This window comes from Ictidomys tridecemlineatus, chromosome 2 (assembly GCF_052094955.1).
Source record: "Ictidomys tridecemlineatus isolate mIctTri1 chromosome 2, mIctTri1.hap1, whole genome shotgun sequence".
Classification (NCBI taxonomy): domain Eukaryota; kingdom Metazoa; phylum Chordata; class Mammalia; order Rodentia; family Sciuridae; genus Ictidomys; species Ictidomys tridecemlineatus.
Window position 1 is genome coordinate 165,659,790 of NC_135478.1, and position 18,184 is coordinate 165,677,973.

Consider the following 18,184-nt stretch of genomic DNA (forward strand, 5'->3'; position numbering starts at 1 on the left):
TTCAAAACAGCCAAGCAAAATGGTGTACAAGAAGTAAGAATAGTGGATGATATTAATCAGTGGGAAAATTCAGGGTTGAGGTCCTTCTACTGTCCTGGATTATTTAGATTAAGCCCAAGGAGCTTTTTCTAATTTCTAACTGACACCAAAAGAATGGTTTAAAAATATTTATAGAGTGGAGGCTATGACATAAAAATGGCAAAAAGAAGATGTAAGTAATTATAGACTAAGTTGAACATGTATAAAACAAGCTGACACTGTAGATTCATACCCATGAAATTCTAATTACATCCAATTGGAAATGAGCTCTTATCCAAAGCAAAGATTTTTTAGACTGAATCAAAAACAGAGATGCAGCTTATAAGAGTCATCTTAAATATAAAGAAATTCACACTGGCTACTACAATTAAAGTGTATGTTAGAAGCAAAAATACCCCTTTGTACTTGTATATAATTAATATGTGAGTGAAAGTTAATGGATAAAATTAGCCAATAAAATCTCAAAGAACAAAAATGAAGGACATTTTAATGGATATCAAGAATTCATGTGGTTTCACATTAATTAAACAATATGCTCTTGGTGCAAGAATATATGAGAACAATGCTAAGAGTTTGGGAAGAGCTCCACATATGCAAATACTTGATTTGTGTAAAAAGGAAGACTTGGCATAACACTGGGGAAAGAGCAATTAATATGTGCAACATGAATCAACTGAATGCCTATAAGAGAAACTAAATAAATAAAGTCGGCCTCTTCCATAAACACAAAAATCAAATTCAGTTCTATGGATTGTTAATAATATTTTTTTTCTTTTTATTAATACATTGATTGTACATATTAGTGGGATTCAGTGAGATATTTCCATACATGCATACATTCCATATGACCATCTCATGATTATATCCAATCACCCTTTTTACCCCCTCCCATTCAGTACCCTTTCTAGTCCCTAGCAATATCTATTCTACTCTTAGTCTTTTAGAACTTTCTTTACTTTCTTTTACTTCCATATGAGGACAAAAAACATTGTTCTTGACTTTCTGTATCTGGCTTATTTTGCTTAATATGATGTCCTTCAGTTCCAATGGTTTTCCTGCAAATGTCAAGATTTCATTTCTCTTTATGGTTAAATAATATTCCATTGTATATAGATGCAAAGTTTTCTTTATCTACTGTTGAGCACTTAGGCTGATTCCATATCTTAGGTATTGTGAATAGTGCTGCAATAAACATGGAAATGCAGTTATTACTTTTTCATGCTGACTTTATTTCCTTTGGTATGTACTCAGGAGTGGGATAACTGGACCATATGGTAGTTCTATTTTTAGTTTTTGTGAAGAACCTCCATACTCTTTTCCATAGTGGCTGTACTAATTTGCATTCCTACCCACATCATATAAGAGTTATGGATCATAAGAAAAAAATATTGTGAGGTTGGCACAGGATAGTTTTTTTCAGACCTGTCATAAAAAGTTCTAAATACAAAGAAAAATATTAATAAATTTCAATTTAGTACTTCTATTTATAAAAAGGATCTTAAGACATTAAGACTGGAAGGCCCACAATGGGAGATAACAATACATAAAAGACAGAAAGGCTTATTTACAAAATGTGTAAAGAAGTTGTACAGAAATACCCAGAGGCAGAGCAAGATGACAGTTGAGTAAAATCCTACAGTTTTTGTTTCCCTACAGACACATCAGCTTGAACATGTATTTTTATACTAAACTACCTTCAAAAGCACTAAGAAAGCTGGATGAGAGACCACAGTGCCTGGTTTTAGTATAATAAAGACATACTTAAGAAGGCAGGAAGGAAAGACTTGTCCTCACCATCCCTCTTCCAGCTCTAAAGCTGCACATCTTGGAGGGAGATGCCTCTTAATTGGGGGAAAAACAGAAAGTTTCAAGTCCAGGCCTTAGACTTGAAACTTAATACCAAGCCTACTACAGTAAAACCCAGTGCTAGGAAAAGCCCCATACCTCCTAACCCCAGGGTAATTTCCATGGACTAAGATACTAACACTGAATTAGCCAAAACACTATCTCCAACAGTTCTCTCCCAAACTTGGATGAAAGAGGGTAGAGCAATTCTTTAGTGCTAGGAAGCAGGCATAAAAGCTAGTTTAGGACTTTTTCTTAGAGCTCAGTGCTGAGCTCATAGTGGGAGAGCTCAAACCAGGAGGAAACAAAAGGGTCCTTACCCAGGACAGAGCTCACAAATGGAGATATCTTAGACCTGTGCAAATATTAGGCACACATCTGCATGCAACTGAAACAGACTCAAATTTTGGCCTTGGAGTAGGCCTGGGCACCCCCATCCACTGTAGATGGTGCAAGTCTCTATATAGAGAGATTTAGATAAATCCAACATAGCATCAGTCATGGTGTCCAAGACACTCTCTCTGCTACTCATTCCTTAGATGGGCTAGTGCTTATAGACAAAATCTCTATACCTGCCCTAGCACCAGGCAGGGGCCTGTACTACACAGTGGGATGGACTTTGTTAAGGCATGCATCACTGCCAGCTGTCACATGGGTCTGGTTGCACTCCTAGGACTCTGCAGTCCATGTGGCTTTGAGATCAGGCATGACCAAGTTGAGTATTAACTGTGGTGGCCAAAGAACTACTTTTAAAAATACTACCCCAACCTTTGGCAGTACAGTATGAAGAGTAAGACTCCATTTGCTGAGGATAAGATAGGGTAGTAGCCTCAGGATTTTGTCTTGGAACTCAGTGACAGGCTAGTGAAATACATCATTGGGCAGATCTTCCCATGGACGGAGTGCCCAGGAAAGACCCAGAGGTATGGGAAGACTAGCCCAAGTCTATATCTTCAATTCTAGCCAGAATTGCACATTGGCTGGTTGCATCAGCCTTGAGCCATAAGTCTACCTCAACAGAAGGCATCTGATATCTGTACCTTGGTACTTCCCCAGCGCTATGATGGCCATGATAGGCTGTGGGTTCTGGAAATGACATACTTGTTGTTAACACAGGCATAGGAGCCTCTGGCTAGTCCCTCCATGACAATTCTTCCTAGGACCAGGCAGAATCCCATGGTGCTTGATCACTGGCCAGTGTCTGTGATCAAGCTTTAGGAAGGGGTTGAGAAGGATGGATGACCCATTTTAGCCCTACTATTCATCCTGAACACCAAACAATCCATGGATTTCAGACAAACTTGAGCTTGGATCACACTCTAGAGCAAGAACAGTGATAATACTCTAACTGTGGGCTCAGAAGGACTTAGCTTACCATCTAGTGTCAAAATAACAGAAGTGACTATAGGCCAGAGAAAACAAGCAGCCTATCTAGAATTTGTAAAGAATAGGCACAAGGAAAAGCCACATTATGAAGACTGGGAAAAAATACCTAACTTTAAATGCCTAGATGCTGTAACACACCAAACATCAAGAGCCTTTAGGAGACCATGAACTCACCAAATCCAGGTGCCAGAAACCAACCAGATAGTAACCAGTATGGTACAACAGTTGAACAGAGAATTTAAAGCTCCTGTTTTAAGGAAACATGAGCTTCAGAAAAACCTATAAATGATTCAGTACTCTAATAGAGAAAATTAGAAGAGATATAGAGGCAATTAATAAAAGTTAAACAAATTCTTGAGCTAAGAAATATAGCAAAATTAAAAATTGACATCAGTACTAGGATAGATAAAAGATAAAAAAGAATTAGTGGGGGAAGGATAAAATAGAATAAAGAATGAGAGAAATGAAGAAAACCCATAAGTACTTTGAGAGGGCAGAAAAAGAGCAAATATTCAAATTATTGCAGTTGAAGGGGGACTTGAAAATACAAAAGGGTTGGTAAATTATTCAAAGAGATATAAGGAAAACTTCCTAAATCTAGATAAATATAGAAATATCCAGGAATGGGAAGTTTAAAGGTCACCAGTCAAATTTAACCAACTTTACCCCTAGACATATTATAATTAAGCTATCGGTGGTGAAAGCAGGAAGATTCTCAAAGCAGCAAGAAGAAAGAAACGACACATGAGAGTGTCCTAATTCACCTGACAGCTGACTTTGTAGCTTCTGCCAAGGAGCTTCACAGGCCAGGAGAGAGTGGCATGTGTACCGAAGGTATAGTTCTGCAGGGATAAAAGCTGCCAACCAAGAATTCTGTGCCCAGTAGAGCTGTCCCTTAGAAATGGAGAGATAAAGACATTTATTTTAGACAAACAAAGCTAAGAGAATATACCTGCCAGACCTGCCCTGAAAGAGTTTCTATAGAAAATTATTCAAATGAAAGAAAGGTATGCTAATCAGTAAGAAGAAAACACCAGAACATATAAAACTCACTGGTAAAAGGCACTATACAAATTCGGAACACTCTAATATTGTAAACATGGTGAATACACCATTTGTTCCTTTAATATGAAAACTAAAATCAAAACAATTACAAATGATGATCCATGAAAATGTTATGAAATAAGTGATATAGATGTAAAATGGGACATAAAAATGATATTGTGAGGAGGTATGAAGTTTACGTGTAAAATTTATTTACTAGTATATTTCCATATGTGTAGATTTATTAGTATATTTCCTGATTCTCTCTTCTCTTTATGACCATGTGAATTGCTATCATTTTAAAATAGCTTGCTATAATCCAAATATGTGTTTTGTAAGCCTTATTGTAATCAGCAAGCAATAAGTAATAAGTAAGGAATCAGTAAGTAATAATTAATAAGCAAGGAATCAAAACACTACTAGAATAAATCACTTAAGACTCCAAGAAAGAAAGAAATTTAAAACAACTAAAAAATGGTTATAGAATGATCTTACCTATCAATTATCTTAAGTAATATAAATAAGTTCTCCAGATAAAGAAGAGTAACCAAGTGGATAATAAAAGACCCAATTGTGGGTGGCTGAGGGAGGAGGATCACAAGTTCAAAGGCAGCCTCAGCAAAGGTAAGGCACTAAGGAACTCAGTGAGACCCTGTCTCTAAATAAAATACAAAATAGGGCTGGCTCAGTGGTTGAGTACCCATGAGTACCATCTCTAGTACATGGGAAGACAAAAACTATATGCTTATAATAATTCACTTTACTTCTCAGGACATACATACCCTGAAATTGAAAGTGTTAAATAAAATATTCCAAGTATATGGAGTCCAAAAGAAAGTAGAAGTAGCCATTCTTATATAAGATAAAATAGACTTTAAGCCAAAGCAGTAAAAAGAGACAAGGAAGATAATTATGTAATGATAAAGGGATCAGTGCAGCAAGAGGAAATATTATATGTACATATGCACTCAATATTGGCACACCCAAATATAAAAAGTAAATATTAATAGACCTAAAAGGACAGATACATTTCATTATAATAATTCTATATTGTAATATAATAATACTAGGAGACTCAATACATCATTCAACTGATACATCATTCAGGCAGAAAATCAGAGACAGAAGAATGAAATTGCATCCTAGACAAGACATTTCTAAGAGATATTCACAGAAGATTTAATTTAACAGCTACAGAATACATATTCTTGTTATCAGCACATGGAATATTCTCTAGAACTGATCATATAATAGGTCACAAAACCAGACTCAACAAATCAAAAAGAATTGAAATCATATTGTCTTTTCTGATCACAACACAATCAAAGTGGAAATAAATAATAAAAACTTTAGAAACTATGCAAATATATAGAAATTTGATCAATCAATGGACCAAGGGAAAAAATCAAGAAGGAAGTTAGAATATCATGTCTCATTTTTGCTTATTTCAAGAAATGTCTAAAGCCTATAGAATATGGAAAAACAGGGCTAAAGAGGAAGTTTATAGTAATCAATACCTACCTCAAAAAGAAAACTAAAGTTAGAAGAATGAAATAAAGAAATACAGGCACTGACAAAAATACAGTTTAAAACAAAATATAATAAAGAACTGGTTCTTCAAAAATCCCCCATTTATACTTGAGTGTTCTTCTATGATTATGTATTATATGTCATTGTGCTACTTATATCTTTTCTATATGTCTAAGGAAACAATCACAAAGGCTTTCTATTCTGTGAAGGAATTATAACTATCAGTAAAAGAGACAGGAAATACTTTGGATTTTGAGCCCTGTTTAGATATTTAGAACGTAATAGGCAGAAGACTGTCATTTATGTGAATGCTGGCTCTGCTTCTGTCTGTAAGGTACAATGCTCACCAAGTGAAATTGATTCTTTTGGGGCAGCAGAAATATGGCTCTGAAAAGATATATCAGCAAATTACAGTTACAATGCCAGCAGTTTTCACACTCTGTGCTAAGTACTGAATTGCATTTTATGCTTTCTTTCCCTCCCAACAGTGTGGCTATTGATAGGATAGAATTTATTGTTTTACAACACTACCAACATAAAGTTTGTAGGTAACTTTTTACCAAATGAGATTTAAAGTAAACTCTACTGTATACCTAAGTAAGATTATTAATATTTACTGAATATGACAAGATTTACTAAATCTACTGATTCGTTATCAAAAGAGAAACACTGAACTCTTTTCAAATAATATGATTTTCAGTTCAGTTATTCAATTAGGTGATGGTGGTTCTTTTTTCTTTCCTCTGGAGAAAGACTAAACTTGCAGGCAAAAGAGGTAACTGTGGTTAAAAAGTATAATTCAAAATGCAAATATTTAACACTATGTGCACATTTAAAAGTATGATTACCTCAAAGTATGCTGTGAATGTAAAAAACATCAGAATCTAAAAGTTTATTAAATCTATTTGGATGTTATTTTAGAATATCCACAATAATTACACATCTTTCAAATGCAAAGTGTAAACTCTTATATTTTCTTTTATAAATAAGTTTTAAGATTATATTTTGGCATGATGTTTATAATATTTGGAGAAAGATAGTTAAACTAACAAAATTCAACCACTCATATACCTATCATCTTAATGAAAAGAGCCATTAATTTTAATTGCAGAAAGAAGCATGCAACTAACTGACAATATATTGTAAAATAGCATACATAGGTGAGTGCCAGTTTTGCCTTTTATCAGTATTTCTGTCTGCTAATAATTAGAAAAAATAAGTTTTTTTAATCAATCCAAAAGAAGTTGCATATAAAAGTTACTACTGGGGATTAATATGCTATCTGGTAATACATCCTATAATTACAATCTCACCTTCTCCCAAAAATACTCTAATGACAAAGAACAATATGAATTATAAAGTAAGACTTGAAGGACATAGTGCACTATACCCAAAGATGTTTCTTAAGTTCAATACCAAGATATGAGGTTGAGTCTAAGAGCCTTCATCGTCTTGAAAACTGAAGCTTATAATGAGTAGAAAACTTCTCTCGCTTCCTTCCTTCTACACTGTAATGTGTACTGCAGCATTGACCATTATTTTGGAAGCTTTATCCCTCCCAATAAAAACTCTTATTATCCACTTCTTTAAAAAATCAAAATTCTTAGAAAATAGAGTAGAAGATTAGGTGTTCGGTTCATAGTGGCCCATTTTTTTTTAATCTTGACAGGTGAATTCCTTAATAAGAAGTATGACCAAAATGAGTGAAAAGAGAGAAATCTGATATTTGAGCACTTCACTTAGTGTATTAGTGCACTACAAATGAATAGCATAATATTTAATAAAACTGGCTTAGTTGGGAATCAGAAAGCCTTAGATCTTAATTTCTAATTTTCTAATTGTTTATTCAGTCAAATTATGTAATCTTCATATGCCTAAGCATCCTCATTTCAAAATTACAATAGTAAATCCTTTCTCATATGCTTGCTGATTAGGAGAGGTACACAAAACATTTACTCCAGTGTCAGATATGTTTAATATACTATTGTTTTTCTTTCTTTTTTTTGGGGGGGGTACCAGGGATTGAACCCAGGATTGTTTAACTACTGAGCCACATCCCCAGTTATATTTCACTGAGAGACGGGGTCTTGCTGAGTTCCTTAGGGGCTCACTACATTGCTAAGCCTAGGTTTAAACTCACAATTCTCTGCCTTATCCTCCTGAGCCACTGGGATTCTATGGTGTGCATTGCTGCACCCGGCCTATTGTTATTGTTCTTGCAATTTTTTTTAATCTTTTAGGTTTTCATGTTTTTGCAGTCCAGAAGATCTATAGTTATTAATGCTTACCACTCACTGTGACCTATATGTAAGGGCACACTGGGTTGTTACTCATTTTAAAGAGGGCCTCTACAAAGATTCAAGTAGAAGAGCTGGTTCATATCTATAGGCAATCATGGCTATGAGAAAATATATTCTGTGTTGAGGGAATACTTTTCTAATGGAAACTATAATACTTCCAAATAAAGAAAAATTCATATGGATATATAGCTCCCTAATAATTTACTGGAAGAACAAGTGGGGAAAAAAGACATTCTTAAGGACATTAGAACACATTTCCTCTTAAAGCATCAGCCAAAATAACTATCAGAAGAGAGAAGGCAATAAAGAAAAGCTAAAAAGATGAAATGAAATGGGAAAAAAAGCTAGGTAAGATGAAAGGAGCAATGACACAAGGAAATATAAAAATGAAATTGCAAACCATAAATCCACAGAAGACAAATGACACTAAGGAAAATTAAAACTGAGGTGAAGGAAAAAAGTCATAGAAATTCCTTTGAAAGCAAAAATGTGAAAAGGTAGAAGTAGTGAGTAAGAAGATGACAAATTCTATAATTTAATTCTTTCTTCATGTATATTGTCTATTTCAGGAACAGAAACACATATAAAAACAAAGGCAGTAGAAATAATTACTGTTCTTGATATAATGCAATATATTTTATTATATTTAATCTATTTTCTGTTTTTACATATTTACTTAAGGTATGAAGAAACAGAAAATAGATTAAATATAATAAAATACACATAATAAATAAAGCATAAAAGAAAAAGTTTAAAAGGTAACATTTTAGCATTTTTCATTCAACCAAGGCAAGACAGTCAGCATATACTTCTCTGGAAAACTTTCCATACTTGAAAACAACCAGCACAAAGCCTGGATCTGGAAGTCTTCTGGTGTGCTTAAAGAAAAGCACAAGGCCTGCATCTACTTGGAAAATAGGAAGGAAAGTGTAAAAGGGCTGTCATTTTTGTAGGACTCTGGAGGCTACTGCAAGGAGTTTGGTTTTCAAACTGGATTAGAGTACATTGGAAAGTTTTAGATACAGGAATGAAGTTAATGATATCTGGCTGTACATTCAAAATAGGATAGAGAGGTGGAAGCCTTAGTACAGGTTAGAGATGCAGTTATTTGAAGCAGTTTAGTAACATTAGGAGAAGGAAAAGTGAACAGAATCTAGAAATAATTTTAAGATAACATCAACATAATTTCTTGCTAGACTGATATGGGATAGAAGAAAGAAAATAGGAGCTACTATCAACTGAAATTCACAAGGTTATGGGTAAAGAAGTTGAGCGATAAGATTAGACAACACAATAATTTTGGGTGACTTTAACAGAAGTTCAATTTGGACCACATGGACATTCAAAAATCCTGGAACATGAAATTGTATATTCAGTCTGTAGCTCATATCTTAGCTGGTGATATACATTTTTTCATCATGGGTAAATGCACAGTATTAGAAACTATGAGGCTGGATGACATTATTTAGAAGGGAACATAGATAAATAAGTTTGATATAAAGAAGTTGAGTGGCAAAGTTGACTGATAAAGAGTGATCAATTTGGGGTGTGGCAGTTTTCCCCCAACACTTAAATGACACTGTTCTGTCATGTTCTGGCTGCCATTATATCTAATTGTTCACGGTTTTTATTATTTTACTCTAAATTCTTTTTTTAAAAAATTTTTAGCATTTAACTATTGTGTGCTTATATTCTCCTTTCTATTTACTCACTTTGGTAATTTTACATCTTTCACCAAATTTGGGGGAAAAATTGTCATTTGGAACTCTGGTTATATGTATATTAGAATGTTTGATATCATCCCTTATGTCCCAGAGTTTAACACTTTTTACATCTTTTAAACATCTTTAGATTAAATGATTTCTATTTATTTATCTTCAATTTTATCAAGTTTTTCCTTTGTTTTCTCCATTCTGCTCTTAAGCCCATTTAGTGAATTTTTGCTTCAAAGCAAAAATATTTAATAATATTTAATAGTTTTCATCTAGTGAGATTTTCTTTGTGCATTTTTCTAAATGTCATTGAGCACAGTGTAATAGTTTAAAATTCTCAAATTCTGATATCTCCACTGTCTTAGATAATCTCTATCAATTATTTTTCTCTTAAAAAAGGTAAATTTTTACTTTTTTGTGTTAAATGAATTTGGAATGTATTCTTAAACATTTTTGAATGTTTTATGATGCCTGTATTCTATAATTTTCCTTTAAAGATCAACTAGCATGCAATTAATCTGGCTGTATCAAAGTTTTAAAATTGTCTTCAGGGTCTAGTAAGTAAAATTCCAAATCAAAATTTTTTTCTTTCAGCAGGTTTCTGGGAATCTATTCCAGTCTTTCCTAGTTAGAGGTTAGCAAGACATTTATGCAGTTACATTCTTTTAGTTTTCATCCCATTTTTCAGCTTTTGTTGTGGTTCTGAACATTTTTTTCTTTTGGAGGTTAAAACTTCAATATATTTTATTTTGCTTTTAATTGACATAATAACAGTACATATTTGCATGTGATGTTTTGAGAGATTGGTCAATGAGTACAAATTTATTATTAGGAGGAGTAAGTTATGGTGATATACTGACAATAGGATGCCTATGGTAAACAATATTGTAACAGACTATTTCAAAATAGTCAGAAGAGAGGATTTTGAGTGTTCTCAAATGTCCCTTGTATTTCAAACACAAGACTTTAGGGTTAAAGCATATCACATGGGATATACTAGAGCTTATCTTCAAGATAAACGGAGGAAACAAGAAACTCATCTAAAACTGCTCATCTCTTCCAAATGTTGACTCATTTTCAGTGTCTACTTTTGTTCTTTCTTCCACCTTATCTATGTTTTTTTTGTTTTGATGATGATAATATTTTTGTTTTTCGACATTGTTAATGCAAGAAAAATTTAGTTTGCTGAATCCCTTGCAAATATTCAATAATGTGCATTCCAAATCTTGTTTTTCAGTAAAAAGAAAGTCTTATTCTTCCAACGTAGACATAAAACCTAGGCATGAATCACTGCAATAACAATATACACTAAAATTTTTATGAATAACACTAGGTGATGAGAGAAAAAGATTTGCCATTCCAATAGAATCTACTTCTCTATTTCTTCACTGATTTATTTATTCAAGATTTATTCAATATATTTTTATGTTTCACAAATGGTCTATGTACTTGGGATGTAGATGCCAAAAGTTATAGCATGTATACATATGGAGTTTTTATTGTTAAAAAAATGAGAGAAATACAAAACAATAGGTGATTAAGACAGTAGTCCAGAATATATAAAGAGAAAAATGTCATGTAAATTATGGTCATAGGAACAGAAGGATGGACATTGGTGTTTGGGAGTTTGTAGCTATGAATGGGTGTTACTTCATTGAAATTGGGAGTTTAAGCAAAGACATAAAGAAGATGGACATGAGTTAACCAAGAAAAAAATCTGTAGGAAACATGTTCTATACATGAAAGGGCACTAGAAGTAGTGAAACTGAGGACAGATATAAAGGAGGCAAGATTATGTAAGGCCTATTGCACACTGTATAGACAATAGCCTTTATAGTGAATGAAAATGGGAACCATCAAAGAAACATTGTTCAAACATTGGGGTGACTATATGACTTCAACAAAGGATCAAACTGGCTATACATTCAAAGGAGATTTCTACAAAGAAATTTAGTAGGAGTGTAGGGGGAAAAATTACCCAGGTAATTACCCAGGTTACTACATAGTTGAAACAGGAAGAAAATTCAAATTATGAAAATTACAGTAGAAACAAAAGGATTTCATGATGGATCATGTATGGACTTTCCCAATATAAAATGGTCAAAGTCAACTCCAAAATATTTGGTTTGAGCAAATAAAAATGCCAAGATGCAGAGTGTTACTAAGGACTATCAAGATGAAACCATTTTGAGGAAGGAATATCATGAGTTTGGTTTTTGGACATGCTGAAGTTTGAGAAGTTTCATCAGGCATCAAAATGTGGAGTCCAAATAGGCAGTTATATATGTGAATCTGGAATATGAATCTAGATGTATGAAATATGCTACAGTGTGAGCAACAGATATAAATGTAACAGCTATGTACAAATATATCGTCTTCAAACCATGACAGCATGTCAAGAGAATTAGTATAATCACAATCCAAATGAGGACCACTCGTGGCAGTCCTTGACTTATCTCTGAATAAATCTGTGACTGTATCAAACAAAATGTAAAAATCACTGATTTGTATAAGATTGACATTCTATTCATGAACAAATGAAATACAGAGGGTAAGACCATCAAATGATTTGTCCAATATGAAAAAAAACCCTGGTATTAAACTAAGACCAAATGCCCAGATAGTTGACTAGCATTTTTAAAAATATATGCAAAATAATGATGGAAGAAAGTAGCAAGGCAGCAAGTATTTCTCACAAATAGTTTCCAAGGATAGTTGTCTCTATCAAAAATTAATTAGTCTGTCCTTTGTAAATTACAAACTTTGAAAGCTACAGGATGCTCTGCTGAAAGATCTTTGCTGTAACATGCTTACTATTTTTCTTAAGAACATTCTAATATATAACTATCAAATCAAGGGAGTGTGAAGAAATGTTCTGTGAATTCAATGTCTTTCATCACACACCCTTAACTATTTTTGGTAACACAAAAGGAAATTTTTATTGCAGTTTCAGAGAAAATAGTCTATACAAAGTCATAAAGCCAGTGACAAGACCATGGAATTTTATAGAAAATTTACTGAATACGTGGTAGACTTTCATGCTTGAGTTCTTAATTTCCATTTTTATCTATTAGATTAAAATATTCAGCTATAAAATCCTCCAGATAAAATCATATTGAGACTTTTATAATGAGAAATTATTTTTATAACAAACTTCCAACTTTATAAATGTCATTGCTTGCTCTGTTGGATTTTAGCCTCTGTCTAAAGACACTGTACATTGCCTCCATGCAATATTCTCAGATTACAAAAAATGAATACCATGTCCTATTTGGTGTACCGGCATCCTAAATATATAGAATATGTTTATTATTGTGCCTCAAGCAATATATACCCAATATAGTATAAGCAATAATCTAATTCTCAAGAGTAAATGTTTGCCTCCAAAGAAATAAGTTTTGAAATAGAAACTTTGAAAACTTTGAAAAAAATATTTGCCATTTATTGAATAATAGCCTCATAGTCCCAAAGTGCATCATGTTTTCTATTCTCTTCCTACTAATGCATATAATCCTGTTTATAGGGCTCCAAGATCAATATTAATCTATGAAGGAAACCATGCAACAACAATGACTAACCATGGTGAATTGTTGTGTGGAACCATTCTACTCACTTCAGTAAGAATCTCTTAGAAAGTGATTTCCCTAATATGATTTCTTTGATCTGCCAGTATTTCCTATAATTTTGAAATAAACCTGTTCAGCATTTTGGCATTAATTTATAATATTTTATATGTATTTATATACATAAAACACACATTATATATGTTACACATCATATTATATAGGATATACATCATATATGTATTTTATATGATAACTGTTGAAGTTTATATATGTGACAGTTGTACTACAGACTAGACACTCTTATATAATCCTCAAGGGTTCCTGGGCAAGGGTTTAATTGGTCATACCTGGCAGTTGGTTTTATGGATGTGCACAACTTCAACTTATGAGATAATGCCAAGCTTTTCTCCAAAGTAGTTGTAACAATTTGTATTCCCACAAATGGATTAAGATTATACTGTTCTTCATCTGTGCTAATACTTGATTTTTTCCTCTAATAATTATTTGTAAATTTTACCCATCTTATGGGTATGAAAGTGATATCTTCTGCTCTAAATGTTCAGTGCCCTGAAGCTAATAAAATTCTTAGCTGTAGGAAACCATTCTAAGACCACCTGTGTTATACCTAGAACTGTGTTTAGTGTACTATGTTTTATCAAATACACAAACATATACCTATGATAAAGTCTTAATTTATAAGTTAGACACAGTAAGAAATTAACCAAAATAATGACTTACAAAATAGAACTGTTATTACAAAATAGAGTAACAAAACTTATGTGAATGTGTACCATAGATTAATAACCTCTGCATATGATTTTATCTTTCTCATTAAGTCAAGAACATTTCTCTTTTCACTTAAAGGAAGCAATTTAACTATTCAAGGTTTTTTGTGGTTACATATGAATTTTAGGATTGTTTTTTCCAGTTCTGTTAAGAATGTCATTAATATGCTGATAGGAATTTAAGTGAATTTGTAATCACTTTGGATAGTATGACCATTTTAACAATATTAATTCTTCCAGTGCATGAACATGGAGGGTCTCTCAACTTTTTTGTGTATTATTTCAATTTATTTCATCAGAATTTTATAATTTTCACTTACAGGTCTTTTACTTCCTTTGATAAAATTTTTTTCATAGGAATATTTTTGTGTCTCTTGTAAATGGATTGTTTAAAAATTAATTTCCTGAAAAGAAATTCTTAAGTGTATAAAGTGATGATTTTTGCCAATTTTTATTCTGAAAGTTTATTTTCATAAAGCTGATTAATGAATTCAGTAATCTTGAGCAAAATGTAAAAAGATGGAGGAATCACACTACCAACTTAAAAGTACATTACAAAGCTATTATTACAAAATACTATGGCATGGGCATAAAAACGGACATTTGAACCAGTGGAGCAGAATAGTGTTAAAAAAATGACCCAACATATATACAGCCAAATAATTATTGACTAATACACCAAAAACATACATTGGAGAAAGGACAGCCTCTTTAATATATTGTATTGGATAAGCTGGACATTCACATTAAAGTGTAAACTTGACGCCTATCTCTCTCTCTATAAAAATCAACTCAGAGGGGATCAAAGACCTAAATATAAGGACTGAAACTATGAAATAACTAGAAAACATGGGAAAAATACTTGAAAAGATTAGGCAACATTTTTTTTTTGTGGTAAGACCCCCAAAGCACAGGCAACAAAAATAAAATAAAATAGGATTATATCAAACTAAGAATCTTCTATATAGCAAAGAAAATGATCAATATAAAGCCTACAGAATGGGAAAATTATTTTGCAAACTATTCATCTGACAAAGGTTTAATATTCCAAATTCATAAGAAATTCGACTCAATAGCATATGAATAAATAACTCAATTATAAACAGGCAAATTATATGAATTTATACTGCTTAAAAGAAAAAATTATGAAAAACATGCTCAACATAATTAGATGAGAGGGCAATGAAAATCAAAATTATGATAAGAGACCATTTCACCCCAGTTAGAATCGCTAATATCAAAATGACAAAAAGTAACAAATGCCTGAGGGATATGAAGAAAGTGAACTAATTCATGTACCAAAAGTGGGAATACAAGCACCAGCATTATGGAAAACTGTATGCAAATTCCTCAAGATCTAAAAGTAGATCTATATGATCCAGCTATCCCACTTTCAGATAGATATCCCAAGGAATCATCGCATATGACATGAAATCAGTCTAAGTGCCCATTGGTGGATGAATGGTCAATGAAACTGCTGTATATACATAACAAGATATAAGAAAGCCATGAAAAGAATAAAATTCTGTCATTTTCAAAACAGTGAGTGGAACTGGAGAACACTATGTTAAGCAAAATAAGTCATACATAGAAAATATCATATGTTCTTTCTTATGTGTGGATGCTAAAAAACTTGATCTGAATGTAGAGTTATGATTACTAAAGACTAGAAAGGGGCAAAGTATATAGAGGGAAGTTGTATAAAGGTAATAAAAACCAGAAATAATAAAATTTACAGCCCAGTGGGGTGACTATATTTCAAAAGTCTATTATATATTTAAAAGAAAGGAGTTTGAAGTGATAAGAAAATGGAATAATTAATTACCCTGATTTGATCTGTACACATTGTGTACATGTATTTAAATATCATACAATGCTGTATAACTATGTACAACTATTACATGTTAATCAAAATACTTTTAGTTTAAGGAGAAGAAAATGCTAATTTGCCGCAGTCCGGGTGCAGCAGAATAAGGGGGGCGGGGGTGACGAATAACTTGTGTACGTTGATGCAGCAGGAATGGAAGCCGTTTATTGTAGGACAACAGAGCGATTTATACATTTTGCACAGCTTATCTTAATTAGCATAAACTAGATACATCAGTCAACCAATAAGGAATCTCCACACTTAATGGCTCGCTTTTGTTACTTCTCAAACCACTCCCTCTGGCATTTTGCCAGGCACCATCCAGACTTGTTTACGAACTCTAACATTTCTCTGGCAAAATATCACGTGTTATTTTGACTTGTCTACAGACCTTAACACTAATTATCCCAATTTGGTCATTATGTATTGTATACATCTATTAAGTTATCATACAGTATACTATAAAAATTTATAATTAAAATAAACTCAAATAAAAGTATGAAAAACACTTTACAGCGTCTCTTTAGCAGGTATAAATGTTTACCTTCTATGTGGGGGTCATTAGCAAGTAAAATAAAGTTTAGTTGAACACAGGAATTGTGATACTATGGCAATCTTACAATTAAGACAGCTACTGGGGACTGGATTTGTAGCTCAGTGATACGGTGCTCTTCTAGCATGCATGAGGCACTGGGTTCAAACCTCAGCACCACATAAAAATAAATAAATAAAGATATTATGTCCATCTACAATTAACAAATATTTTAAAAAGGACAATTACTGATCAACAGATGATAGCCTATACAGCATGGGTGTGGCCATCATATAATTTATGTCCTGGTCAGGATAAAGAGAACAACTCAAAATTTTAACACTCTACTTAAAATGTATCAGAATTTAAAAGTTAAAAATTGTTTATTTATTGAATTGTTTTACCTACTATTGTTGAACAACATTTGAATGCAGGTAACTAAAACCAAAGAGAGTGAAACCTCAAAAAAGGGAGATTATTGTACTTTATGGTTTAGTTTGATTTATCTTTCCCAATGGAGTATTTAAATTTGTTTCTGGTAGACCACTTAAGTCACTGACATCCAGGAATCAAAAGAAAATTTTGGCTCCAAATATTACTCAGATTTGAATTGCAGACCCTTTAAAATACAGGTCTTTAATTTTGAATTCTCAGGAAGATTTTCACTCCATTTCTTAAGTCTAAGGAAAAAATAATAAAATCCTAATTTTTCATGGGGAATTTTCTGGCATTAGTAAAGTGACTGCTGTGAAATCTTGGCATTATAAAAAGTAGAGATTTGGTGCTTATATATTAAACTTTTCCACTTTAAATATCTTTCTGTGAAAGTGCTTATATGTATATGAGACATGAATGCTTCATTCTTTAAAGAAAAAGAAATATGTTCATAGTACAGACATATGTTAAATTTTACCTTATAGTTTCAAGTCCTAACAATGAGACTTAGCTACAGGGAGACAGGAATATATGATTATCTTTACTAATTTTTGCAATTATTTAAATAAATATCATATATATATATAGCATATATAGCTTACATTTATCATATATACATATATATGATACCAAAGTACAGGTAACTTTGTTGTGGGAAAATGGGTGATCCTTGAGGTAATAGAAAAATACTAAATTTAAACATGAAAATTCAAAAATGGAGCAAAAAGGAGATAAAATACTTCATCAAGATCACTTTCTAATTTAGAATATATTTTGGTATATTTTTCATTGTTTGCATTAATGACACTGATGTACCTAAATTTTAATTGTGTCTAATGGGATGAAATGTATCTGTTTGTCGAAAAAAACAAATTTTATAAATCATAATGAAGTCATCTAATATGCATTGGATTCATTATGGAAGTACTGTTTGTATTTTGCTAATAGTGTTTTACATCTTCAAATAGTGAGATATAATGACTCAATAATAAACAAGTCTACAAAGAAACACAGGAAATTGCTTTAAAGTAAAAGTCCCTGACATCAAAGATAAAATGGGGCTAAAGTAAATGAGTTGAAATAACATTTTCTGTTTTTCAGTTGGCTGAAGCATGAGCCTAGGCTATTCACTCAGCTGTGATG